Genomic DNA, 10,098 nt, shown 5'->3' with positions numbered 1-10,098 from the left:
AAATAGATAAAAAAGATAAAAAAATTTTAATTTTAATTGAAATAAATTTAATAAAAAAATAAAAAATCAATCCGTATCATTTCCGTACCGACTTATAGCAGTCCAAATAGCATCGTATCGAGCAGTTGGTAAAAGCACCATAACGTATCAGAATCTTGCTGGAGATTAAGTTAAAGTTTTCTATCCGAAGATCAACTATATTGTGTATTTAAGTTGTATTATATAACAATATTGTGTTTAAAATATATTTCTCATAAAATGAATGGCTATCATATTTTTAATGCTCCAACACACTTGTGATAATATCATTATTTTAGATTCATTAGGTGCTATGGCTATCATTTTTCTTTTTTTTATGATATTTTTTTTTATTTTTTTAAATTATTTTTATTAAATTTTTTAATAAAAAAATAACCTAAAATAAGGATAGTAATTTGAAATAATAATTTTTATTTGAATTAAAGTTAAATTTTTATTTTTTTAATTTAAATTTATAATTTCTATTTTTTTCTAATTTTTTACTTTTTTATGATATTTTTATTTTTTATTTTTTTATTTAAATTATAATTTTTATTTTTTTATAATTTAAAATTTTAGTTTTAATTTTTTACCATTTTTACCCTTTTTTCTGTTTTATGGCTTTTTTTAGGTTTTTTTTCCTTTATTTGAAAATTTTTTTAAAAAAAATTAATTTTAAATGGAGAAAATAATTTGAAATGATATTTTTTTTTGAATTAAAATTAAAATTTTTATATTTTTAATTTTAAAATTATATTTTTATTTTTTTATTTTTTATGATATTTTTTATATTTTTAAATTTTTAAGATATTTTTTTGGGATATTTTTTTAAAAAAATTAATTTGAAATAGAGAAAGTAATTTGAAATTACGTTTTTTATTTGAATTAAAATTAAATTTTTATTTTTTTAATTTAAAATTATAATTTTTATTTTTTCCATTTTCTTCATTTTTTCCTTTTTAAAGTATTTTTTATTTTTTTAATTTTTTAAGATATTTTTGTTTGAAATTTTTTAAAAAAATTAATTTGAAATGGGAAAAATAATTTGAAATGATATTTTTTATTTGAAATAAAATTAAAATTTTTATTTTTTTAATTTCAAAATTATAATTTTTATTTTTTCTCATTTTTTCTCATTTTTTTCTTTTTTATGGTATTTTTTATTTTTTTAATTTTTAAGATATTTTTTGAGATATTTTTTTAAAAAAATTAATTTGAAATAGGGAAAGTAATTTGAAATGATATTTTTTATCTGAATTAAAATTAAAATTTTATTTTTTAAAAAATTCAAAATTATAATTTTTATTTTTTTCTATTTTTTTCATTTCTTTCCTTTTTTATGGTATTTTTTATTTTTTTAATTTTTTAAGATATCTTTTTGGGATATTTTTTTAAAAAAATAATTTAAAATAGAGAAAGTAATTTGAAATGATATTTTTTATTTGAATTAAATTAAAATTTTTATTTTTTTAAAATTTAAAATTATAATTTTTATTTTTTTCTCATTTTTTTCTTTTTTATGGTATTTTTTATTTTTTTAATTTTTTATGATATTTTTTAAAAATTAATTTTAAAAAAGGATTGTAATTTAAAATGATGATTTTTATTTGAATTAAAATTAAAATTTTTATTTTCTTGAAATTTAGAATTATAATTTTTATTCTCTTCAATTCTTTTCTCTTTTTTATGTTATTTTTTATTTTTTTTATATCAATTTTTTTCAGAGTTTTTTTAAAAATAATTTGAAATGAGAATACTAATTTGAAATGATGACTTTTATTTGAATCAAAATTAAAATTTTTATTTTTTTAAAAACTTAAAACTATACTTTTTAATTTTTTTTATTTTTTAAAAAATAAAAAAATAAACTCACCATTTGAAATGATGTTTTTGAAAATATCATTTCAAATGACATTTTTAAAAATATTATTTCAAATGACGTTTTCAAAAACACCATTTGAAATGGCGAGTTTTTTTTTTTTTTTGCTCATCGTCTACGTGAAAAAGGGGTAGTGAGGTGGACATTATGAAATACCATTCCAAATGACATTTTATAGGATTTGCATTACTTAGGTAAATAAGTTAAAAACTATATTATTTGTGTAATTATTTTTTTTAATTATTTTGGTAAGGACTCTCAATACATATGAGGTTAATTATTTTTACTCTTTTAGCCCCATTTTTTTTTATATTTTATTTATTTTTTTTGCTCTAGCATAAAGCGGAGAAACTTCAAATGGCAATGTACTCCTATCCTTGAGGTATTCAACCCGACTCAACCTCACTAAGACAGGTTCTATCCAACTCAAAAGCGATTCAGAGTAACGAGACAATGGTAAAGCTTACGTTGAATCCAACCTTTACATATGTAGCTCTTGTGAATCCTTTATATGAAAAAAAATTTGATAGTTTTATCTAACTCAATCTATCCAACCTGCTCCCACTATGATCTTGTTTGAGATTATTATTAGCAGTAGAACTTTTAGAATTTTTAAAAGTAAAACTTTTGAGAACTGGAGTTTTTATAAAAAATCTGTTTGCTATTTGGTAACCAAATTTATAAAGTACTTTGGAACTTTAACATGTGTTTGGTAACTAAAATAAAAAAATATTTTTCGTATGATAAAATGATAATAAAAATATTATATAATATTATATAATAAAAATTAATATAATATGATATTATAATTATTTTATATTAAAATATTATTATATTATATGATATTATTATTATGTAATGTAACATAATATTATAATATAATATAATATTATTATAATTATAATATAATTTATAATGTAATGTAATATATTAGTTATAATCTAATCTAATAATAGCCTATAATATAATATTATATAATTATATTATATTTTATTAAAATATAATATATTATTATTATTAAATATTATTATATCAAATTGTATTTTTGTACTGATACAATAATAGATTATGTTATATGTTTATAATTTATCATAATACTAATAATATATAATATAATTATAATTATAATATAATATATTGGTTATAATCTAATCTAATAATAGTTTATAATATAATATAATATATTATTATTAAAATATTATTAATTTATATTGTATTATTATTATTAAATATTGTTATATCAAATTGTATTTTATAATAATAGTATAATAGATTACGACATATGTTTATAATATATCATAATATTTATTTTATATTATATTATATTATATTTATAGTATAATAATATAATATAATATGATATAAAATGTAATTATGAGATTTGTTAGCAGGCAGTTTGGTTATTAAAAAATTTTATTTAGATCAAAACAACTTTGCGATATTAAATAGAAAGCACTAATGAGAAAAGCTTCAAAATGAAAAAATATTATTACATTATATAATATTATTATTATATAATGTAACATAATATTGTAATATAATATAATATTATTATAATTATAATATAATTTATAATATAATGTAATATATTGGTTATAATCTAATCTAATAATAGTCTATAATATAATATGTTATATAATTATATTATATTTTTATTAAAATATAATATATTATTATTAAATATTGTTATATCAAATTGTATTTTATACTAATACAATAATAGATTATATTATATGTTTATAATATATCATAATATTAATAATATATAATAATATTATTATTATTATATGATTTTTAATTTAATATAATATATTGGTTATAATCTAATCTGATAATATTTTATAATATAATATAATATATTATTATTAAAATATTATTATATTATATTATATTATTATTATTAAATATTGTTATATCAAATTATATTTTTATAATAATAGTATAATAGATTATGATATATGTTTATAATATATCATAATATTCATTTATTATTATATTATATTATATTTATAGTATAATAATATAATATAATATGATATAAAATATAATTATGAGATTTGTTAATGGACAGTTTGGTTATTAAAAAATTTTATTTAGATCAAAACAGCTTTGCGATATTAAATAGAAATCACTTACGAGGAAAGTTTCAAAATGATAGATCTTTTCAGTTTTCTGATAAGGTCAAAACATCTTTTCAATTTTTTACCAAATATCATTGTATCATTCAAAAATATTTTTGAGGATCAAAAAATTCTTTCCGATATTTTAAAAGCTTAATCAAATAGGACCTAACTCTCTTTATCTCGCTCAAAACTCTATCCATCCACTCCACCTCCAAGACAAGCTCTGATAGGTACAAATATTAGTTTATCCAATCTAATCCATTGCCATCTTTAACTCCATTTTTATCGATTATGTCCTAAAAATTATTTACAGCCCTTTTTGTGAAATGAAATTGCCCATTAGCTCCAATTCTCAGGTTTGTGCGTGAAGTCAGCATAATGTGCATGCTTTGCTTTATAAGTGGAGAAAATGTGTTCATTCAAGTCCACCATGAAGTCCCACTACCTGCATGGAATTGTTCCTTGGCAAATTATTCGCAAGTCCCCTCTGCACAATAAATTACCTATCAACTTCCTAGTTACGGTCTACTCATGTAGGGTATATGTTGAGAAAGAGTAATTCATTAGCCATGGTTAAATGATAAATTGCCTGGAACTCTATAATACAATCTTCATACAAAGTCAAAAATCAATAAATAAATAAATATAAGTGATGATGCCTTGTTTTTATTACCCCATAATCTGACTAAAATGACAACCATGTTCCAACCAGTCATGGCCTTGTGGATCTTACTCATGACTGCGATTATAAGTTGGCGAGAAGCCTAACAAAGATTAATAACACCAACCACAAATCCCATTGTCGCGATACTTGCCCTTTGACAGTTTAGGTGAATCTTAGTGGATAATTACTGTTTCATCCTTCTTCTTTTTTTTTTTGTAGTAAATATGAACTTTATTTATAATAAGAAAGAGATACAAGAGAAGACCAAAAGCAGGTTGCTGTATACCCAAAAGAGCAACCCTTAACAGGCAGCGAATGTGAGAAAAGATATATACAAAACCTGACATACATGATAACAATTTGCACAAAGTAATCAAAAAAAGTAGGTATGTATAGAAACAACAAATTTGTAAAAGATTATGGGAGATAAGTATTGATGAAGACACTGTACACCACTTTTTTTTTTTGTAAATGTGTAAACAATGAAGCAACAATATAGTAGGTATGACATCCGGTGGAAGAACATGAAGAAAATTCTATGCAGCAGTGAGCTTCATATGTGAATCTCATGAGATGAAGTATACAATGAGTAGAAACCATCATATGCAGCTGAAGCAAAAGTTCTAATGAAGCCCACGAGCAATAAATATATCCTTGTAATTGTGTAAAGCATAACAGAACAATGTAGTAGATTGGACTTCCAGTGAATCAACATCGGAGGAATTCTGTGCAACAACATGCTCCATGAAACAAAATCATAAGATGAATTCTATATTGGGTAGTGCCCATTAGTTGCAGCTGAAGCATAAACATTAATGAACAGCAGGAATAATACTTATATCCCATGATACCTAAGGTCGTGGAAGAACCGGTGTTGAACCCTTGTGCTATAAAATGCAATCTTAGCAATGCACTGTATAGTTGAGGTTGATGCAACCATGCTAAAAAATTCTGCAGTCTTCTTTTATATGGGACCTCCGTACAATGATGAACATCCAAAGAAATAATGAAGAAACAAGAAACGAGCCTAAATATTTAAGATCTTGTTCCCTGAAAACAAAATTGTCAAAAGCTCCAAGTAATTACATAACCTTTAGAATAATATCAGATGATTGTACACTGTATAATAAGATTCTTTGAAAGTAGTAACAATATGTCGAAGATGCTGCTGGAATTAATTGTAACAGTTGTGAATTGTAAATAGATTACCATACACTGTGTAAACAAAAATCTATCCATTGATAGAAAATCCTTGATTGCAGCCAAAGATGAGCCATGGTGAGGGCAATGTACGGTGATAATGCGAAAAGTGGTGAAGCCTGGCCAATAGAAGATCATATAATGGCAATAAAATGATGTGTCGATTCTGAAGCCGATAAAGCTGCAGCAAATGAAAAACATAGTGTCAATAGCAAAAATTGAGATGTGATCGATATTGTGTAGCCTTGGTTCTTGCCGGACTGATGCAGGAAAAAGTTAACAATCAGCCCTGCGAAACTGTATGAAGCACCAAGTCAAAATTAAGTCAAACAAGAATCCTCTGAAGAGTCCACAGGAAGCACTTGATCATTTGTTGACACTCATTCTCATACATACTACTTCATCCATTTCAAATTCATGGCAGGTTCTGTTTCAGAAGGCAACCACTCAATGACAAAATACAGCAACCTACTGAATCCTCCTATATTCATCAATAAAGGCAAACAACGTTGCCGCGAGTAAAAACAAAAATTTGTAATAAATCTAAAGAACTTGCTGAAATGATAGCAATCCTTGCCATTTGAGTAGGGGGCTGGTTCGGCTCCGGTTGGAGTAGCCCTCGAGAGATTAGGTGGGGTATATAAGGTGAGGATTAGCCTCTCCTCATCTCACAACAACAACCAAAAGAATAAACATAACAAAACAAAAAGCAAAAAAAGAAAAAAGAAAAAAGAAAACCTAAAAATGGACAATATAATATAGTAACTAGATTTTTACCAGTTTCATCAAAAAAAAAAAAAAAAAACTAGAATTTTTATAAAATTTTCTTTGAAATCCAATGCATATCCAAAATCTCAAATTCAACATAGAAAAAAAATTTGTTAAGCAATATTCCACCAAAGAACTTATAAATAAGACTAGTTGCGGTCAAAAGTTTATGGCTCGATATGTGAGATATTATCCGCTCAGATCTATAGGTTTCACGATTTTTTCCTTTAAAAGATGTCTCATGTGGAAAGAATAGTCTCCCCTATATAAGTCAGAGTCCCTATTGACTCAAAACTAATGTGAGATTAATAAAGAAAAAGCACCTCCTTTACACCACAATATAGCCCCAAGTCAAGAAGAACGGAGGTGCCCTCTTCTTTATTTTTACTAAAGACTAGTGTGTACTCCCACAGATTGGTATATGGGCGGGAGGAGCCCCACAGTCCGAAAGAGGTACACGGGCCCTCTGGTGATGCTAGATACGTGAGGTATTATTCATTCTGATCTATGAACCTTATGATTTTGTTCTTTAAAAAATATTTCATGTGATAAAAATGATTTTCGCTTATACAAATCAGAGTTTCTCTTGACTCACAATGTGATAATCCAGCCCAAAACCAGCCCACAAAGCCCACCAGGAAAAAAAAAAAAAAAAAAAACAGAGCAGGGAGGAAGACTCCCGATCGGAGTCTTCCTCTTCCCCATCTCCGATCAAAAATCGGAGTCCTAGGGCCATTAAAAGACCCTAGGACGAGCTCTATAAGAACCCCCTCTTCTCCTCTAAGTGTAGATCCTTCGGTCACCGACGATCGTCGGAGTTTTTCTCCGATTTTCCCGTTTGAAGCCGCGGCCCCTCGACCTGTGCTCGCCGCGATTTCTCGCCGGAAACCTCACCGAAGTCGAAGGTAAGCCCCGGCCCTCCTTCCTCTCTTCCTTCCCCTCCTTCCCATGGCTTCGTGCACCCTCGCCAGCCGTCGGGTTCGTCGGAAAATCCACAAAGATCCAAGATCATGTTTTGCTCTGTTCGGCCGAGCAATCTCCCTCCCTTTTCCGGCCACCAGCGCCGCCGTCCATGGCGCCGCACCCCTAGGTTTGGACCCCCACCCCTCTACCTATCTTCTCCGAAGGTCATGGCCGCCGGTGATCGGCCAATGACCGGAGAAAATTCAAGGAAAGGGGCGGTCTCCTATTTTTCCATTTTTTTTCTAACTTCCCACTGGCCGAACCTCGTCGCCGGCCATCTCCGGCTCCATCGCCGTCGGTCGCCGCTGCCGGACCACCGGTCGTGCCGCCACAGCCGCCGGACCACGAGCAACGTCCCTCTAGTCCTCCCCTGTTCTGGCCAAAGAAGGCCACGGGGGAAAAAAAAGAAAAAGAAAAGAAAAGGAAAAAAAAAAGAAAAAGAAAAGAAAAGGAAAAGAAAAAGGAAAAAGAAAAAGAAAAGAAAAGAAAATAGAAAATAGAAAAAAAATAATAAGAAAAGAGAAAAATTTTCTCTCTCCCCTCTTTCTCCCTCTTTCTCTCTCTTCTCTCTCTATTTTCTCTCTCTAAAAAGAAAAGAAAAAGAAAAAGAAAAAGAAAAAGAAATATATATATATTAATAATAATAATAATAATAAATACATGTGAGAGAAAGTTTTTCTCATCTCTCTCTAAAGTCTTTCTCTCTCTAGAATTGAACTTTCTCTCTCTATCTTCTCTCTATATTTTCTCTCTCTAGATTTTCTTCTTATTTTCTCTCTCTAGACCTTTCTCTTTCATTATGGATTTCGTCTCTCTAGGGTCATTCTCTCTCTCTGATTACATCACAGACCCTAGGATAAACTTGAGATGAAAATATGATGATCTGGGACTGCTCCAAAATTCGTGCAGTAGATCGGATCCCGATCCGATTCTTTTTCGAAATTGATAATATCAATCATGGTCAATCTATATTAAGTCACCTTGATATGATCTCTGATGATCTCAATCATGATTGTCACTTTTAAAGGATATGAAGATTCTCTCTTCACTTTCTCTCTCTACTTTCTCTCTCATGATCGACTTTCTTTCTCTAAAAAAGATCTATGAATCCTGTATCGAGTCATGCCTTTATCTTTTAGAAGCTCATATTGACTCTAACAAGATGATCTGAAGTTGCTTTGATATCCGTGCTGTATGTCAACCTCATCTGATCGTATCAAAGATCTTTCAAATTTATTATTAAAGAACCCTATTGATTGATCTTGACTTTAATTCGATCTGTACCTCACGATTTCTTGATCAAGTCACTTGAATCTGACTCTCAGATAAAAGATCCTAAATTGCCCTGGTATCTGGATGGTCCGACACATCCAGTCAACGATCCTCTTTCCTTATGATTTAATCTTATTATATTTATGGAATAGAATTTGATAATGATTTGATATTTTAAATAGGATTAGCTGATTCTTCTAACGAAGTACGAAGATCTAAGATGAACGAGGTAAGTAGATCCTATGCTCCTTATTTATTTTTAAATGATCATATTTTTATGCAAAGAATTGCTATTGATGAAATCATAATTTTTCATAAAATAAGGATCGGCATATGTGATATGAAAAAGCATGTTTTATTATGAGCATTGATTTCATGAATATGTCTTATGAAAATGCATGATTATGAAACATGAATTTCATTGTTTTTCCATCTATGTATATGTATGCTTTAAGAAAAAGATATAATGATTTCAAAGGCTCTCAGATGGCTATGAATGAATCCCTTCGGGAAGGTCGACATCCGGAGCTAGCATCCACACGAAACATGGCCCTGCCAGCGGGTATAAAGTTGGCACATGAATTAAAAACTCTGTCGATTAAGAAGCATGGCCCTGTCACGGGTATAATAGTGACCTTAGCACGAATATCTGTGAGCAATGTTTTGAAACATGACATGAATACATTATGAAAATGATTTACGATTCATGATTGTGAAATATACATGATTTATGCATGCATGATGAGTTTATAACTTATTTTGTTATATGCTCTATGAAATGCTTTATTTTGTATTATCTGTTATTTTCTAAATATTGCATTATCATGAAAAACTTATGCTTGATCCGGTAAGGAAGCGGAAGTCTACTTACTGAGCTAGTGTAGCTCATATTCTTTTTGTTTTCTTTTTGTTTGAACAGAGAAATAAGGTTAGGATCGGCAAAAAAGAATCCAAGCTTGAAGATCGGCATAGCAAGCTGAAAAATTTGACAACAGAAGTTTAATTTATTTTATAATCATGAATTTGTAGTTATTTATGAATGTTGAGATTCGGATTAGTACTTGCTTTTGGATTTAGATGCTCTGAACCCATATTGGTTCGATTATTTGATGAATAATAGAATTGAATCTTTTTATTTGACGGATTTTAGATGATTATGATGAATTGGCTTCGTGTTATCGTGGGTTCCATCCCTCGGTAGCATGGCCGTG

This window comes from Elaeis guineensis, chromosome 14 (genome assembly GCF_000442705.2).
Source record: "Elaeis guineensis isolate ETL-2024a chromosome 14, EG11, whole genome shotgun sequence".
NCBI lineage: Eukaryota > Viridiplantae > Streptophyta > Magnoliopsida > Arecales > Arecaceae > Elaeis > Elaeis guineensis.
This window is presented reverse-complemented; position numbering follows the sequence as displayed.